This window comes from Triturus cristatus, chromosome 6 (genome assembly GCF_964204655.1).
Source record: "Triturus cristatus chromosome 6, aTriCri1.1, whole genome shotgun sequence".
NCBI lineage: Eukaryota > Metazoa > Chordata > Amphibia > Caudata > Salamandridae > Triturus > Triturus cristatus.
In genome coordinates, this window is record NC_140589.1 from 1,286,518,423 (window position 1) to 1,286,538,214 (window position 19,792).

A 19,792-nucleotide genomic window follows, 5' to 3' on the forward strand; every position below is an offset into this window, starting at 1 on the left:
CATCATCATTCAGGCCTTGTATTGCATAAATGCTTAACCTCGTCCACTTGTGACACTGAGTCCACTTCTCCTGACTCGAGGATTTTGTAAGTTTAGTTTTAATTAAATACTAGCTTTCCATTGCTCAGAAAAAGTTACTTTTGCTAGTTTTTCTTATAATATCAACTCTTCTTTGTTGTGTTATTGTGGTAGTGTGGCATCAGTCTTTCTAAAGTTATGATATAAATATATAACCCACTACCACAGTCTTTTCTTTCAATCTAGTTTTCTGTGATTAATCCTACAGTTGGAGTTCACCTAGGTGGGGCTGGGATCTCGCTTGTGATGGCTTCCTTGTTAGCGCACTAGCCTGCTACTACTACCACCAATGTGAAGAAGGTATCTTGGGACACCCTGAAGTAAGGTTTAAGAAGCTAGAAGTAAAAGCCATTGTTTCATCTATTCAGTTTAGAGAACTATGGAATGAAGTTAAGTAGTTGAGTTAGTAACTAGCATCTACTGAAGATGCTGTTTATCTAGGCTGTTGTACGCAATATAGGCAACGGCAATCTCCTCTGATGTTCAATATAGTTACAACGGGTAGTAGGACAAGGGTATAGCTAACTAGTATACACCTTTTTAAGCAGATTTTAAAAACAGGCTGCGCTAAAAGGCAGCATTGCAAAGTAAAACACCAATAAAGAAGTGAGGTATAAAGTAAAATAATAATTTCCTTTTAATTTTTTGGACAATAAAACCCACCCTCTCCACCAACAATAGGCGCACCACCCCCCTAAAAAATCACCCCATCCCAACCAATGTCCATAATAAAGAAAGTCCAAAAGCCCAACTTTCTATTCCCATTTCCCTCCTTCTTCACCCACAACAAAAATCCCTCCTATCAAAGCAAGACATGAAAAAGGGTGCTAGAGGGCATCAGGCAGTCTGGGTAGGAAGAGCAGCAGTGGTAGATCGTGACAAGGATCCCAGCTGCCACTGCACTGCCGATATTGTGGCTGGGATGGAGGTGCGGGAAGCTGGCTGAAGGAGCTGGGGCCTAGGGCAATGCTGGCAGATGCCTCGTCCTCCTCCTCTAGAGCCACCAGCCAGCAATATTTGGCATGGATGGCTTCCATCTCCTGCTGCCACAGCCGAGCTGGTCTCTCCTGCTGAAAAGGTGGACCAGAGTAGCTATATCAAGAAAGTAAAAAAAAGAAAAATAAATATTGTGAATATTATTCTCTGTGCAAATACTTGTTTATATTGTTGCTAGTTGCACAGGAGCAGTACATTGCTGGTTGATGTTATTAGTCACATGGCCAGGTTTTCCCCACAAATGCCTCACATAAAAGAATCCCTGACTAAATCCAAGGAATTAAGCCAGAATACTATACCGATAGATTAAAACTAGATGACTTTTTTTCTTTTGAAGGATTTCCTAGTAAAAAAACTAAACTAACACTGTGTATAAAAAAACGAAAACAAAAAATGTATTACCTCTCAATAAGGAGCAAGGCTTTATGCACTATGCATCACAAGTATTCTTCTTCTTGTGTTAAAGTAATGGAGGCCTGCTAGTGCGTCGGGTACTTTGCTACCTCTGCAGTCTGTAGCTGAAGGAGCTGTAACAATCAATTTATTATCTTACTTTAGTTTCAATAGACCTGCTCTTCTTTGACTGCCTTTCAATTCTACCCTGACTCCAAGGAGGCACATAAATAATAATATGTCACACACATCAGATAAAAAATGTGGATATCCTGTCTGACGTAAGTACCCAGTGGGAAAAGCAATGCACTGGAGTACAAGGAAAGGAACAGGATATAACTTTTATTTCTCACAGAGTATCCCATTGGCCAAACTCTGAAACAGGCACATAGTCCGGCTTTACTCAATGGCCTCTCCCTCCACCACATATTATTTTCAACAAATTCCTTCACTTGACACTGAGGAAACTTACTCTATTCCAGGGTAGGTTAGAGGGATTAGGGTAGGTAGAGGTTTTGCAATAGAATAGTGGGGCTGTACTGATCATCATGTGCTAAGCTTTGGCTTAGTTATTCACTGTAGTTTGATGAATGATGAAAGGAAACAATTTGAACAGACTTAAATCTGTTATGGAAGCCATTAAATATATATACTCATATCACTCGGCTAGAAAAATGTGGCACATGCAAAGAATGTTTTTTCAATTTTTTTGGTAGGCTGGGGCTGGGAAAGAATAAATGTGTAAAGTACTAGTACGATGTGACTGAGTGGGCACTGGGAACCACACCCTGTTTTAAGTTTGTAATGCATTGAAAACTATGTAAATGCTGCATAAACTGAATCAGGTGCAAATTGCACAGCCAACACTGCCGTGCCAAATTGAACCATGCTTCAGTTAGGTCACTTGTGGTGAAATGCCATGGGCCAGGAAGTGATGAATGATGAAGTGTGGAATATCTGCCTCACTTACCAAATACTTAGTAAGTCAATAAACAAGCATTGTGACTTACCACCAACCGTCCCTGCTGCCGCTGGGATTCCCTATCCAACTACCTCTTCTGCCTCTGGCCCACTGGCGCTGCTGCTGGCCCTGGCGGTCTGTGTTGGTAGAAAAAGAATTACACATTGTAGCCTCCAGATATTCCTGCACCACCACAATACCGCACAACAGTTCAGTCAGCAGTACCTTATACCACAACTATCACTTTTAGGGGTTAATTGCCATTGGTTGACAATGTTGGAAAAGCCATGTAGTCAAGCCAATCAAAAACTTTTCATAGTGGAGGGACAGAGCTGTGATGACAGAGACACTGAAGTGCAATGAAGGTGTGGAATAATGGGCAATGAATGGCCACTCACTCATTTTGTTTGGTCCTGAGCAAGAGAAAGAAACCGTTCTCAACAAACATGCATGGTGAATAATAATATTAGCTTACTTGAGCCTGCAATCTTCACAGTAGAGTACCAAAAATCTGTTTTCTTAGTCTTACGGTACACAAGATATATAAGGAGAGAGAGAAGGATTGCAAACAAAGCAGAAGCAAGCTACAGACTAGTACAGACAGGTGAAAGTCAGCTCCAGAAACACAAAATATAGAAAAATAGAATAATGCAGGGATAACAAGAATAAAACAAACATTAGATTGAGGATTTGAAATAAAAGGAGACAGTATAAAAAAATATACATGGCAGAAATACAATTATTCTAATAGTGGGGAGAGGTAAAAGTTAGGGAAATAAATAATAGCAGGACTTACTGGGACCAGCAGATCATCTGCCACGATCGCAGCAATGGTGGTTTTACCCGCTTTGGCACTGGTGGTGGCAGCCGCTCCTTTGCCTGTCTTGGATGATGCCTTCTTGCCCTTGGGTTCAGATGTAAGAAATAAACAAGATAAAAAAAACACAGATTAGTGGAACACTTAATCTCCGCAAATATATTTTGGCCGGCAAAGGCTGTAGTATTGTACTTTTAAAACTCAGATCGCCATAGTGCAAGTAGTGCTAAGTTGATAAATTCATAATTTCCTAAACCTAGGCCCAATTCATAATTTTCTAAATTGCATTTGGAACTACTAATGCATTGCAATGAATGATGTTTGTTTCTCAACCCACTTTGATAGGCCAACTCCCATTTCAATGCATAGATGTGTATTAATCACTGGGAAATTGGAACTGAATGATTGACATAAGGAAAGGCACAGAGAATGCTAACTCACTAATGTTACTCCCACTAGCTTAGTGACAGGACAGAGGAGTCTGCATGATTTCTTAAATAATTAGCCCAAGCGAGTGCCAACGAGTATGATTAGGTAGCACTAAGCACTGAGCTAGCTCAAACTGGATTAAATAATATTCATAGGGGCATACTTACAAGCCCCTATCACCACCACAATGTCACTTTCCAAGACGTTGTGGTGGCGATAGGGGCTCCGCCTTATTTACAAGACAGTGCTAATCCACTTAACATGCCTTAACGCTGCCTTGTAAATAAGGCCCCCTTTTATGCTATACTTGAAAGGGGAGGGCAATGGGTGTTGCTGTGGGTGTTCCACCACAACACTGATTGATTTTGACATTGCCCCATATTTACAAGGGTGGCGTAAATATGGGGCAGTGCAAAAATTAAGACCAGGGCATACCTGGTCTTACCCTGGAGCAATGAGGAGAAATGTTGCATTTCCTTAGTTTTTGCTGTTTCCGTGAGTGCTGCATTGTGCAGCACACTTGGAAACAGCAAAATGCTAATAATTGTTTATGTGCAAGAAGGTGTCCTTTCCTCCACATAAATAATCATTTGAAAAAATGAAGTTTCGCAACTTCTATGTGTGCTGCATTAAGCAGCACACATTGAAGTTACAAAACGCCATTTAAAGATTATTGATGTGCAGGCAGGGACACCTTCCTGCACATACACAATCACTCTCCTCATTGTAGGAAACCCTTGCACTATGGTGCAAGGGTGCCTGGGTTGGCGTTAGGCAGCTAAATTTAGCACAAGTGCAGGGGGAAAAGCAGGGCTGTACCATATTCTTGTAAGATGGTGCAGCGCTGTATTTCAGAAGTGACGGAGTGTGTGGTTAGCCTGCTAGGCTTAACAGCATGCTTCGCCACTGTAAATATGTCCCGTAATGTTACATAAACCTAACTTACATCTGTGAGTGAGCAGCATACTATTTAAAAAAATGGCATTTGAGAAACAAACAATAAATAGTTACTAACCAAGCCCGCAAACAAAATACCCAGCAGGTCAAGCAGGTCCTGTTCACAGTCAATTATATCTGCCCAGCGGTGTGTCAGCTGCTGAACAATGTGCTGCACCCCACCGTGCCAGCGCACACACCAACACACTCTACCCTATAGCAGATGACGCTCCTGCATGGTGTACCTCCATCCAGGTCTGCAGCAAACACGGAGGGGAGATGGCGATGTAAATAAAAATGCGGCCACCACTGCCTCAGAAAAAATGGGGTGGTGATGCACTCCATGGCAGCTCCGGCGACTGCAAGATGTGCAACTTGTAGAAGCGACACTGGCACCACCGTTTGCTAGCTGGTGCTCCAACATGGTGCTGAGTAGAAAAAAAGAAAGGAACAGAAGCAGGAAGGAAGAACTATAGGAAGTAGAGGGAATACACAAAAGTTACAAAAATGTGAAATGCACAAACACGAGGACACACACTGATCAAAAAAAGGTAAATAAATGACGGGAATGGCCGCACAATAGCGCGGCTCTGAAGCCTTTGCCCAATACCCATCATTTATCTGCCACAACACGCAGTTTCACAACCGATTAAATATACGATCATGGTCCTAATGTAACCGGCAGCGGAATTCATCCTCAAATCTACCGGGTCAATTGGTGAAGACGTACTGGAGACCCGCGACCCAGGGGAGTCCGGGAAACATAAGATGGCGGTGACGTCTCTGAAGTAACAGGGCAGAGAGACTGCGACTGGAGCCAAGTGTGAGTCTGCCTGATTAAGCAAGGAGAGCTGTATGTAGACTCGCGCTGGACAATAGAACTCACCGGGAGGCAAGACATCGAGACAGCGCGCTGCAGCTTGGGGAGCCAGATCAATCCAAGGAGGCGGTGTCGGTGGCGCATAGAGGCCGGGTGCAGCAGAGAAACGCAGCCGCTGCTGAGAGCGGCAAACAAAGGTGCGGCCACCAGGCCAGGAACCCATCACCATGGTAGGTAGCCAAATCTGCAACATGGGAAGAAAACAAGAAGAGAGTGCCCCCCTCCTCTTGCACGAACATGCCCGGTGACACAGGGGAGTGCAACGAGGCCGAACAAACTTGGCGTCATAACCAGAAGAGGTAGTGGGTGCCACACTCTACAGATCGGATGAACGGTGTGTCCTGAGACAATCAACCAACGGCAGCGGGGGGCCACGCCCAGCACATTGTACATTGCATAGGTGGGTGAGATAAATCAGTGCCCACATGTGCGAGGTTGCCCTGGAGGTGACAGAGCAACTGCAGTGGGAGGAACAACGGAGGGCGGACCGACAGTGCTCTGAAGGTCATACTTCCAGAGGGCCCGACATACACCTCTGCCAGGGGTGAGTTGTTAAGTAGACCTGACCCCAGGGACCAGATCCCAAAGTCACAGAGGAAGTGGGGACACGTTGTCGCTGGCACTCAAACAAGGGGGAAGAGCAGAGACAGTAGAGCTGACCCACAGTATAAATAAGTGCCAAGAGATTGAGACAAAAGCCCATGCACACGCCAGCATACTGATGCCACAGGTGCCCACGCGAGTGGTGAGGCTAGGACCCAGAAGTGAAAACCAATTTCCAAGCTCCGACTGTACAATCCTAAAGACAGGCATGGGTGCCGGCTTGCAGCGGGCATGGTAACACTGTCAGGTGACTGCTCGGCACACAGTCGCACATCAAGATAGACACAGAAACAAGAGCACGCGAATCCGGCACCACCTCATCGCTCTGGACAAACAACAGCCAGGAATAGAGCCTACCTAACAGTGGCACATGTGTGGACCAAATCACTAAGGAAACCTCGACCAGCCGCAAGAGGCAAGCTGCCCCCAGGCAGGCGGCGGGAAATACCCTGTTATATTACTAAACTAACGACATTGAAATAGCACAGACACACCAACGATGGTAGGCGGCAAAGGCGGCAAGCTGTCGCTTTAAACCAAGCTAAATAAAATTACCTGGACCAAGACTGGAGACGAACATGTCACACCAACAGCAAATGGACAGGAGACACCACGATCTCCCACTGGTCAGCCTGAGTTAACATTACAAGACATTATGGCCACCATCAGTGGCGTGTGATCCTCCCTTGTGTCCAGACTCAACACAGTAAACATTGAAATCTCCCATGTGCGAGCGGACCTCAGAAAAATAGACGCAAGAGTCGAGTAAGTTGAGGACACTACTAGGGCACTCTCAACCAACACCTCCCAACTAAAGCAACATGTGCAACAGCTAACCGAAAAACAAGACAAACTGGAGGCGCAACTAGATGACTACGAGGGTCGAGCGCGATGCAATAACATGTGCATCCTGGGGGTGCCAGAACGTGCAGAGGGCCCCTCAAAGGGCCTCTTCATACAAGGATCACCACGAAACAGTTGCAGTATTTTTCAATTGATCAGGCACACCTTGTTGCTGGAGGACAACCTAAACCAGGGGCCCCTCCACGACCAATAGTCAACTGAGTTTTTCATTTCTGCAACCGAGACGCTATCCTGCAGACAGCGCGCTGTGCTCTGCCAATCAAGCCCCAGACTTTACTATAAAAGTCCTAATACAAAGACGCAGTTTCCTGGAAGTTATAAAAGCGTTAAGAGACCGAGACATCAAATATGCCATGATATTCCGGGCTAAATTGCGCATTGAAGCAAATGTTAAAAATTCTTTTCAATGCCAGAGGAAGCATGGGACTGGCTGGACAGGTTGCGCCAAGTGTGAAACTCCAGTAAAGATAGACATTCTGTACCAAAATGGAATAGAACCAGACCACCCCATGAAGCAAACGGGGGAGTGGGTCATGAGGCAGCTGAACCAGGTCCTGGGTGCTAGACAGAAAATGATGATCGACAGCGGTGGAGGAGCTCCTGCACGGTAGAGCTGATGGGGCCAAAATCCCGGTGAGTCCTAAATCGATGCACTGGAGCGGATACTTTGCCTGACTTTAACACAAGCTCCCTCTCAAAATGACTTTGCACGAAGTGGAAGTATACACGCCACCGCATGAAGAGTGGGTCTTATATTTGGGTAATGTGATCCGCAAAATACCATTATCACTAGCTGGAACTACATAGTGACGTTGGCAGGAGGCCACGGAACGCAATCCTCGTCCCACGTATGTCTCAACCAGATACACAATGGCAGCAAATATCATTGAAACGTACCTAAAAATCCTCACATGGAATGTAAATGGACTTGGGGACAAACTGAAAAGGGGTATAGTGCAACAATATCTTAACAGACAGGCCCCGGACATAGCCTTACTGCAAGAGACACACCTAAAAGGCAACAATTGCAAAATATTGAATAGATAGGGCTATAAAGTAGTAGTGCATGCCGGATTCACCTCTGGTTCCAGAGGCACAGGCATCCTGATTCGTAAAAACCTAGCATTATGTACATATCGAACGTGGGCGGCACCTCAGGGCAAATTTGCGGTCTTAGAGACCAGCTGGAAGGGAAGAGCGATTAACATCATATCAGTCTATGCCCTACCTCTGCTCTGCAGATCGGCTCTGGAGGAAATGGGGAAGATTATTCTTGAATTGTCAGAAGGAACATTAATCCTGAGGGGGATCTCAATATGACACTAAATGACAGTATGGACCGACAGCCAACATGGCAACAGACCAGACCCACCTCACTGTTATAGGAATTCCTCAACGCCATGGGTATAACAGATGTATGTTGACATTTTAAACCTCACACGCCTCAATTCAAAACAGTCAATTTCATATAAATTATTTTCTTACCCACTCTGCAGAAATCGGCCACTTTAGGGAACCACATTGTCTCCCACAGGGCATATCAGACCATTCACCAGTCTCGACTATGTTCACTCTCAATCAATGCCGACACAGACCTTCATTAACATTAAACCCCTGGCTTCTTAAAATCGTGGATATAAAAGAGAACCTAATACAACAAACCGAGAACTATTTTAAAGAAAATTTGGGCTAAGTGGAGCTCGCACAAATACTATGGGAGGCCTTCAAAATAGTATTAAAGGGCCAGGCTTTGACACTCAAAATTGGCCAAATCAGAAACCAGAGAGACAACATATAGCAGCTTAAGATAGAGCTCCAAATGAGTGAAATAGAGTATACACAGACCCCAAGTTTGACCAATACACACAAAGTAAATGTCAAACAATTGGAATATAAGGCCTTGGGGAAGAAATAGCCACGGCCACACACATAGCTACCCAATTCAAAATATATGAACTAGTGAATAGGGCGGGCAGACAACTTGCCTTGATCAAAAAAAGGGAGCAAGCTGAGTGCTTGGTCCCCTGATTTTCCATAAACGACACCCATGTCCTCTCAGACCCACAAGAGATCACAGATGCTTATGCTGATCACTATGAACAGATCTATACCCTGACAGTAACCACTACAGCGGAAGACACGCGACAACTATTGAAAGATATACCCCTGCCTACCCTATCCTCCAAGATAGAGACCCGCTAGAAGAGGACATCACCAATGCAGAAATATGCTCAGCAATAAGGAACATAAAATCAGGAAAGGCAATGGGACCCAATGGTGTCCCTATCAAATTCCTTAAAATAGTATCATCTCAGGTTGCGCCATATCTAACAAAAATGTACCTTGAGAGCAAAGAGAAGGGGTTCTTACCAGAGGACCTGAGAACGGCCTCTATCGTAGTGATCCACAAGAAAGGAAGACCAGCTGACAACTACGGATCCTACCAAATGATCTCTTTAATGAATGCTGAGGCCAAAATCCTAGCTAAAATATTGGCCTCCTGACTGGCTCCTATCTTCACCTCATTAGTACATGCCGACTAATCCAGCTGTATGCCTGGCTGAAACACAGCCTTAAACATCAGCCGACATCAAAACGTACCGGGCAGAAAACATATATTCGCAGAAGACGCCATTATACTCTGCTTAGACACCAAAATGGCATTTGATACAATAGAATGGCCTTACCTATTTGAAGTGTTGCTGCGGCTGGGTTTCGGGCCAAAGTTTATAGGCCGGGTTAGACTTCTATACACAGATCTAAAGGGACAAATCAAAGTAAACAACTGTATGTCAAGAGTATTTCCATTAAGTAGGGTTACCAGACAGGGATGCCCCCTGTCGCCTCTGATCTTCTCGTTGATGCTTGAACCTCTTGTGATGTGGATCAGGGGAGACAGCTTACTTAGAGGATTGAAGTGGACAGAGGGACAGGAAGACAGGATATCCCTTTATGCCGATGATATCCTGCTTTATCTAGCATCTCCGACAGAGTCAATACACAGAATTCTCAACATTTTTACAACTTTCGGCAAATATTCCAGTTACGCTATTAATTGGTCCAAGTCGGTAGTCTATATAATCCATGGATCGAACCCAAAACTCCAGCGGGCTGTGAGCTCAGGATGCCAGAGGAGGGCTTCAGGTATCTTGGTATTTTTATAACCGGAGACCCTGCTCTTTTCCGTAGTCACAATCTTGAGGCCCCTTTAAATAGATTGCATAATGACGTAAAAAATTGGAGGGCACTGCCCCTTTCTCTGCTCGGCCGAGCTGCCCTCTTTAAAATGTTGGCACTCCCCCGCTTCTTGTACATTCTTCAGAACTGCCCATTCAAAGTTCCCGAGTCCTACTTCCAAAACATAGACAGTGAAATCAGGACTTTTTTATGGGATGGGAAGACATCCACATTTCCATGCATAAATTAACCAGAATCTGGTACGACGGGAGAATCGCACTCCCTGATATGCACCTCTATTATTGGGCATCACAACTACCGGTCATCAACCACTGGGTGTATCATCCCCAAATGTAACCTGCTTTTCAACTGGACAGATACCAGATGGGGAGGGAAGGACACAACGGGGCTCTATATTCACAAGCAAAGAAACGCCAATACTTTGGCCCCACTGCCCTAACCAAAGACGTCTGGTGCCGGGCCAATAAAATCTTGGCTGGCAGGGCATATTGGCCCTAGCCACACCGTTATCATTTACCCAGAGATTTGGGATGCTAGGCAACCAACAGGGATTTGACAGATGGGACACCATTAGTATATCTACTATAGGTGTCCTATGGAAAAAGGGGAAAATTCTAAAAATTTCCGAACTTTAGAAAGAATACGAACTGGACCAGAAAGAAATGTTCTGATACTTACAAATCCACCACGCCCTAACTGCTGTAATCCCCACATCAAGGGTGATACCGGCGACATCCCCCCTGAAAGATAGAGTGTTATCAGAACCCCTTGGGAAAAAAGCCATATCAGTGACATATAGGAAGCTGATTAATAACTTACCTAATCCACCCCCAATGACTCCGAGAATGCTGGCAGGCTGATCTAGGGCCACTTGAGGATGAGGAATGGCAAACTGCAATAATTTCCCCACACAAAGCCGCAATCCCACAAACATTTTGCCTTAATCAACTTAAGATTTTACACAGAATATATTTAACCAGTGTCACTCTAAATAAAATTGGGCGCAGAACAGGCTCACTTTGCCTCAGACGCTGTGCGGAAGAGGCTACAGTCTATCATATTTTGTGCAAATGGCCTGACATAGCGTCACTCTGGGGGAAAGCCACACGACACCAACACAAGGCAACTGGCAAAGACATTCACTTAACACCAAAACTGCTTCTCCTCAATATATGGGACGCAACAAATCTCACCACAATTGAACAACAATGGACCACCCTGGGTTACACATTGGTCAAACGCTGCATAGCAATGTGATGGGGAGCTACAAAGGGGCCAGCGTCAAGGGAATGGGCTACAGAAATGGACAAATGCATGATTGCAGAAAAAGCAGAGGGTGTCCTTAAAAATGGGATAACAAATGGGAAAAATTTAACATTTATCGAGGGGAGATGTGTAGTTCCCCGACTGCTGAAATAGCGATGTGTAAAAAAAAGATATTGGACACATATAAGTACACTTGCTTTGGAAGGGGGCTCCCTAGATGGAAAAGAACTGGCATTGTGAGCAATATTGTGTTATATATATAGACCTATCATCGCCTGTATTGTTGTATTATAAACTTAATAACAAAAAATAGAAATAAATAAATAAAAAAGGTAAATGAGGGGTGGATGTGTGGAATAGGGGGAGGATTGAAAAGGACTCAAACATCGCACCCAGCACCATACAGAGAACAGAAAGCATGTAAAACAAATTGGCTGCTCCTTTGTTAAATGAGTAGTGCCTTTCGCACTGATTTTTCTGTGAGGAGACACGCATTGCACTACTGGCATGAGAACAATCAGCACAAAAAGGCAGACAAACACTTCTGCCCACTAGCAGAGTTCTGAGGAATCTTACAGAGTTTTTTTTGGCCCTCCGCGGAGTTCCAGTGGGCAATACTCTGAGAGTTCTGCCTGCTGCTCCCTATTGGCTTTCCCTCAACTATACCCTCTGTGTTGCTTTTGCTCCTGCGGTTCGTTCCAGGTTGCTTATGCGTCCCTTTCAGTCCTCCTCTCCTTCTTTGATATCACCTCCCTTGTTGCTTTGGCGTTCTAATGAGAGGAGTTGGCCTAACGGCTAGGGCGGTCGACCTTGAGTCTGGGGAACTGGGTTCGAGTCTCGGCAATGACGCTGAACATCCTGTGATTCTGGGCAAATCACTTAATCTCCCCGTGCCTAACAAAAAAAAAATGAATGAGTCCTCATGTGATGCAACTGGTGCTATGTAAAGCACTCGGATACTTAATTCGGGTCTAGTTCGCGCTATACAAAACGTAAAATAAATAAATAAATTCTCCCCACCCCAATGTTGCTTTCTCGCTCCACACCCCTTCCTGTGTTGCTTCTCCATTTCTCCAACCCTCCCCGTGTTGCCTCAGCTCCCCCAGCCCTTCCCCTGTTCATTTTCTTTTCTTTTTAGTTACCAATCCAACTTGAATCAATGAAAAAGAAGAAAACAAGCATTTGCAATGCAATGGGTCTCGCATTGACGCGAGTTTGAGCTGTCGGCATTGCAAATAACAATGCCTTTTATTTTTGTTTTCTTTTTAAAAACATAAATAAAAGGCATTGTAATTTACAATGTCAATAGCTTAAGCTCGTGTAACTGTGAGACCTATTGCATTGCAAATGCTTGTGTGCGGCGACTAATCCGATACACGGTGAAAGGTCACCTGTCCGGAAGGCATGTAAAATCACGATCACTTAAACCCCGTATCGGGGTAGCAAGCTCAGCTTGAAGCAACTTGTAGGCAATGGTTACCCCCTAAACAGTAGAATGTTAATTGTGTAAATGGATAGTTCTTTATTTAAAGGCAACACATTTAAAAACTGGCAATGTCACAAAGGAAACTGAGAGATTAGTAAAGGGAACGTGCATCCCTTTGAAGTAATGAGTGTGAAAGGGCAGAAGGGTAAGGCATTCAGAGGAGCTGCTCCTGTATCTCAGCGACAGAGTGCTTCATGCATGTCTTGTACTCAATGAGTGAATTCCGCGATGGAGCGCAACATGCTCACTTTGGGTCACTCAATGAATTCTGTGATGATCGGGCGCTTTCTGTATCTGGCACACTGAATGAATTCTGCATGGAGCGCTTTATACGTGCCTTGGGCCCACCGAATGCCTTCTGCGATTGAGCGTGGTATGCGTGCCTTGGTCTCTCTGAATGAATTCTGCAATTCAGCGCTATATGGGCGCTTTGGGTTCACTTAATGAATTTTGCGATGGAGTGTCAGGTGCGCGTGGGGCTCACTGAATGAATTCTGCAATGGAGAACCTGAAGCGCACATTGGGATCCCGCAATTACTTCTGCAACTGAGCTCTTCATCACCCATTGGCCTCATTGAATGAATTCTGTGGTGGAGCGCTTTCTTGCGGCTTTTGGCCTCACAGCACTTCCTGCGCGCCTTGGCATCGCTGAATGAATTCTGCGACAGAGTGATTTATGCTTGTGTTGTGTTCACTTTCTGAATTCTACGACAGAGCGCTTTATGCGCACCTTGGGCTCACTGAATGAATGCTGTGAGGGGGCGCTTCAAGGAAGCATTGGGTTCACTAAATACAATATGAGATTAAGCTATTTATGAGGGCATCGGGTTTACTGAATGAATTATTAGATGAAGCGCTTTATGCGTGTGTTGGATGCACTGAATTCATTCTGCGATTGACGGCTTCATACGCTCTTTGGGCTCACTGAATGAATTCTGAGTGATGGCGCGGTCATACTCACTGAATTAATTCCGAGATGTAGCGCTTCGTGCTCGCTTTGGGCTTGCAAAATAAATTCTACCACGGAGCACTTCGGTGCGCCTTGGGCTCACTAAAAGAATTCTGTGAAGGAGCGCTCCCTGTGCATGTTGGACTCAGTGAATGTATTCTGTGGAGGAGCGCTTTAAGTGCGCCTTGGGATCAGTAAATGAGTTTTGCGACAGAGCGCTTTATGCGCTTTTTGTTGGGCTCACAGGGCTTCATGAGCGTACTTGGCTCACTGAATGCATTCTGAGATGAAGCGCTTCATGCGCACCTTGTACCTACAGCACTTCGACGCGTGTGGGGCTCACTGAATGAATTCCTGCGTTGGGGGACAGGAGCGAGGCCCCCCGTCGCCGCAGCAGCAGTGTGTGCCCTGCATCCCGGATGCCACCCTCTCCAGCCGGCCAGATTACCGTTCAAGGTTGCAGCAGCTGCCTTCCCTCCACCCGACTTCTAATTACACCGCTCTCCTGGCAGCCATTATACGGGGCACGTCGGCGATAAGGACAGGGCATAGACAGGAGCACACGTGGCAGAGGTGACATTTCAGGAACAACGCACAGGCTGCTGGGTGTGTGCATAGAGCGGATGGCGCGCTTTCACCGAGCACATGATCGGTATTCTGCAGGAGTCGCCTGGCGCCATGCACCGGTGAGTGCACACGGGCATGAGCACGGCAGAGTCAAGAGAGGGTCGAGGGGGGTACAGCCATGCCACTCTCTCCGGCCTCCAGCACGCTGCCTTCTCCCACCACATCCACAGCATCTCTCAGCTCCTCTTCCCCAGAAGTCTCCTCTGAAAAGACAAGCGCTCGCCATTCCCGCTGTTTATTTTTGCTTCGCTCTTTCACTTTAAAGTGAAAGCGAGATGCAAATATAAACACGCGGAGCCACGTCTCCTTTTTTGTCCAGCCCATCTGGACTGGATCGCAGGCCTTGTTTACATAACACGCCTCCTTGCGATAAGAAACTGCTTCACGACAGCCGTGAAGCAGGCGATCTAGTCCAGATCGGCCGGACAAAAAAAGCAAAAAGGAGGCACCCCAGGAAGCTTATTTCCAATGGCAGGCCACCGTTTAGCATAAGCGGTGATGCCAGCCAATGTAAATAAGGGGCGGGGCTTAAAGCCCTTTTGTCAAACTCCTCATTAGCAATAGATCTCGCCGAGCGGGCTGAGCATGAGCGCAGCAACGCTAGGCGAGACCTAAAAAACATTTATGTCATCTTAGAGGTGTATGCATGCATGGTGTACATTCCTACAAAATCATGTATCAAATGATTTTTCTTTTAAACTTTAGCTACACCCCACAAATCACAGTCGTTATGCAGTGTGTCTAAAAACCTTTGATACAGCTAATTGGTCACCATGATTAGACCTATTGGCTTTGACAAATTTTATTTACCTAGTCAGCAACTGAATAAACAGTTAAAATGTCTCTTTCCCTTGAATATTTTCTCACTTTCATCTAGATCAGACTCTGAGTCAACATTATTCATGCTATTCAGAGATATTTTAATATATGAAAAATATTAAATAAATGTATCCTGTTCTTTTTTAATAAAAATGTGGCACAGCAGAAATGTTTAACCAAATTGTGAAATTACATGCAGCTTGGGTGCAAACCTTGATCTTGTAATAAAGGGCAGATCACAGTCCATGTAAGCTAAAGCCTCTGAGGCATCTCAGTCTCAGTAATGAAAAAATGTAGCGAAATATTAAAGGATGCATTGGAACAAACACACACACTCCCCAGGGGCCATCCGTGCTTTGCTGACCGAAAGACTTGAAGGCGTCACCAGAAGACACAGGAGAATGTCATGTAATGAACTATCCTCAGTGAGAACTGTGGTACAACTAGGCGACCCCAGCTGACCGATCAAGTTCAGAAAAAAAAATTAATGGTCACTGGAAAAAAGTCCGCCAAAAGGTGAAGGGCAACAAGAGCAAACGCGGAGGTAGGCATGAATTCAAATGGAAATTTGGCAAATATATTTAGAATAAAACATTGCAATGTCAAAAAGGTACACAAAGTCATGTGCAGGCAGCAGTAGCCGAACTCACCAGCAGCAGGGACGGCAGCAGGAGGGGCTGCTTCTGCATTCCCAGTGCGCTATATAGCGATTTTCAATCGCCTGCGGTGCGGGACGTGCAGGCACCAACAGCAGAACTCGCCAGCAGCAAGAACTTGGTGTCCCAACATTCTTTGTGGCAGCAAGAGGGGCTGTTTCTGCTTCCTCCATGCCACGCTCTGTATAGCGTTTCTCCATCTCCCGCACCATGGGACATTCAGGCAGCAGTAGCAGAACTCACCAGCAGCAGGTACTCAGTGTCCCGACATCCTTTGTGGTAGCAGGAGGGGCTGTCTCTGATTTCCCTGAGCCACGCGCTATACAGCACCCATAGCGCGGGCCGCACCCGGGCAAAACACAGTCCAAGGGCGGGCCCATCCTGCGCCGATCAGCGCCATGAAGAGGCCGGGCAGGGCCACCCCCTTGGCTTTGTTTCATGGGTTTACTGCTTTCCAGACTGAAAATAAAGTACCAGTAAAGTGCAGGTATCAATCTTGTTGGTGAATATTTGAATTGTGTAGCATTTCTACATTTGTCTAGAAGGGCAAACGTAAGGCTACTGAGCCCCTCTCCTGGGAAGGAGAGAAACCGCTTGGACTGCTACCTTCCGATCTACAAACAGCCCCACGGCTAATACCTCGTTAGAGGACATAGGGGCATATGTATGAAGCCCATTTCCCATTCACAAACAAGCCGATTCTCAGAATCGGTCCATTTGCGAACGGGAAAAAGCCTTTTGGGATATATCATCCCAAAAGGCCCTCGCAAAATAGGGAATCACAAAATTTGCGATTCCCTATTATGCGAATGCATTTAAGGAATCGCAAATTGCGATTCCTTAAATGCGATGTAAAAAGCACCCAAGTTGTGCTATTTCTCCTTATGAAATCTCAAATTACCACCAACTTTAAGTTGGTGATAATTTGCGATTTCATTGAAAAATGCACTTTTTGGCATTTTTCAACGTGCCATGTGGCGCACATACATGCCCTTAGGGCATGTATGTGTGCCACATGTCCACACATGCTCATTTCAGGGGTGCAGCAGGGTGTCCTTATGACACCCATGCACCCTTGAAATTGCATTTGCAATTTGAGAATACCTAATGGTTACTCGCAAATTGCAAATGTCTTCCCATTCATTCCTATGGGCTTTTAGGCCCATAGGAATGAATGGGAAGCCATTCCTTAATTGCAAGTCGCAATTTGCGAGTCGCAATTAAGGAATACCAAGGAATCGCAAAATATTTGCGAATTTTTATTTACATCTCGTTTTGCAATCGCTATTTGAGAATCGCAAATACAGTATTTGATACATATGCCCCATAGACACTCATATGAAGATGTGGAGATGTGGAGTCCCTCCTATGGTGGAAAAAGGTGCCCTGAGAAAATAATACTCCAAAAAGTGTAGTCTGGAAAATTAGCCCCAATTTTTTAACCAAACGGAGGCCCAATCCCCCGTCCCAAAGTGTTAATGTTTTACACCACCTAGAGACCCCAGGGGTGAATGAGAGCAACTTCCTCATGAATGGTCCATCTAACCAGGGGGTGGTCCCATTGAAACTATGATTTTGTGTTCTAATAGATTTTCTGAACTTACAGACACCCAAATAGGCATTGGCAACGCTGAGGAGGGGACTAGTACAAATAGAATCCATACGTTGCCAGAGGATTCTGGAGCTAAACAATTAATGCATACAGGTATTGATAATGTTGAGGAAATGGGGACGCCTAGAGTTATTACTCTTATGAAGAGGCTACAGGAAGAGATTGTCGAGCTGAGGGCACTGCTGGTGTCTGTGTCAGCAGAGGTGGATAAACTTAAGCCTCTTGAAACTACGCATTATAACAGGCCTGTTTTCCCTCTGCCTAAAAATGCATATTCATTGGGTAACTGATGCTAATCTACTGTAAGGTGTGATGTGTGTCCAGCTCCAGAAATGTATTCTGTGCGACCCCCTACCAGGCCCCCTTCCCCCGGAAATTTCTTACGCCATAGAGCGCGAACCACAAACGTAAATTCAAACATGACTGGCGTTGGCAGGGCTCTTAGCAGGGATTCTCTTCCCCCATATTCAGTGCAGGAGGCTGTGACCTTTAAGCCATGGAAGACCCAAGAAGTCCATACCAAGAGAACAAATTGTACGTATTTGACAACAGTCCCAAACTTGGTTAAGGGGTTGAGTGAAGACGAGGACTCATTGTCCAACAAATGCATTCATTTGAGAACAGCAACACGGAATTGCTACTCATTAATACCTGAGGATATTCTATCCACCAAGAGATCCAATGACCCCTCATTTAATGGGGGGCATTTTGATTATATTGAAATCTGGCTTAAGGATCCAAAAATAGTTGAAGGACATGAGGGATTGAAACTTAGGATAAATCTTCTGGTGCGCACACAAATGCAATTTAAATTTAGACCACCACTTTGAGCACTCCCAGCACCTGCCTCTGTCAACAGAGACATGGATAATGATTCAGGGTTCTCAAGGGTGGACTGATTGGAAGATTTGAGTATCTCCTCAATAGGCACAACTATGGAATCTTGTATATCGACCACACACAGTATACAAATACTCATGGAAATCCTGATCTGTTTATAGCATCTTCTCTGGAAGAAACTGAGGCAACTACAGCACCTATCAAAATCCAGAAGCTGGCAAATATAAATATTCTGTCCAGGGGCATGGCTGGTCTATGTATCAAGCTTGGTGACAGTGATTGGGGTCTGTTTATTGACCAATTTGATATTTTCCTGTTTCAGGAGCCATAGGCCCTGGAACCTGTACATAGATCGGGGTTCTCAAATCTTTTTGTACCTACAGCCTCCACTGGAAGGGGACGCCTCTCAGGGGGCCTCTAAATATGTATACGTACCTCCCTAAACATAACACCATGTCCTTTAACCCCTTCCATGCTGCGCAGATTCCGCCGCTGTGCTGACGTAATCTTGCGCGGGCGTGGTCATGACGGAACGGTTCCGTCATGAGCACAGCTCAACCGTGGCTCATGACGGAACCGTTCCGTCATGAGCACCGAAGGGGTTAAAGATAGCATTTTTTGATATACAAGCCGTTAAAATTACTGAAAAGTGTAAAGAGGAAATCTTTATGTATAATATGTACAATAGGGGGTTCAGAGGGGGTAGAGAAACACTAGCCTTGAAACAAATGAGGGCACATAGGGGAACAGTGCAAACTGAATGATTTAGCAATAGTTGCTGGTGATTTTAACATTGCATTTGAACCTCTGGACAATGTTGGCCACTCACCAACCAAGGTGGAAGACGAGGAATCGGGGATTCCCTCTCTTGAGATCCCACCTGTGAAGAGATGGACAGCGGTAGCATACGAGATGCTCTTATTCACGCTAGCATGAGGATTGAGGGCATGTAATGGGCGGATAAAATTAGATGGACATGCCTCACATACATACAATCGAATAAACCACACTAGCATGATGGATTACATTTGACTTTCTTTCCCATCGCGGAAATTTGTCGGTGATAGCATGATAATTGATAGATGTTATAGTGACCATAATGCTGTTGTCTCTAAATTGTCAAAAAACGGTCAGCAAATGTATATCACAATATCCCACTCAATAAATTTGAATTCATCTAATGAAAAGCACAGACTTAAATGGGCTAATGTGGCATCTAGGCCAGAATCAATAGTGGTTATGCATGAGGCATTGCAGGAGGCTATAGAGTGTTTGGATAACCCCGTCCCTGTGCAGCTCCCATTTCAGGAAATTGAGGTAAGCCATGCAAAGTTTTTTAAAGTTTGGGGGGACTGCTTTACACAGAGGCCACAGATAACTAA

General features: G+C 45.2%; 1 long non-coding RNA gene across 1 annotated transcript; it reads right to left on the reverse strand.

Moving 5' to 3' along the window:
• Positions 1-809: 809 nt before the first annotated feature.
• LOC146821292 (uncharacterized) lies at positions 810-16,143 on the reverse strand. Its single transcript, XR_014962696.1, has 4 exons — positions 15,953-16,143; positions 3,225-3,332; positions 2,478-2,565; positions 810-1,170 (listed from the first exon to the last, which is right to left on the reverse strand). It is a non-coding gene; the product is annotated as an uncharacterized LOC146821292 (long non-coding RNA).
• Positions 16,144-19,792: the final 3,649 nt, after the last annotated feature.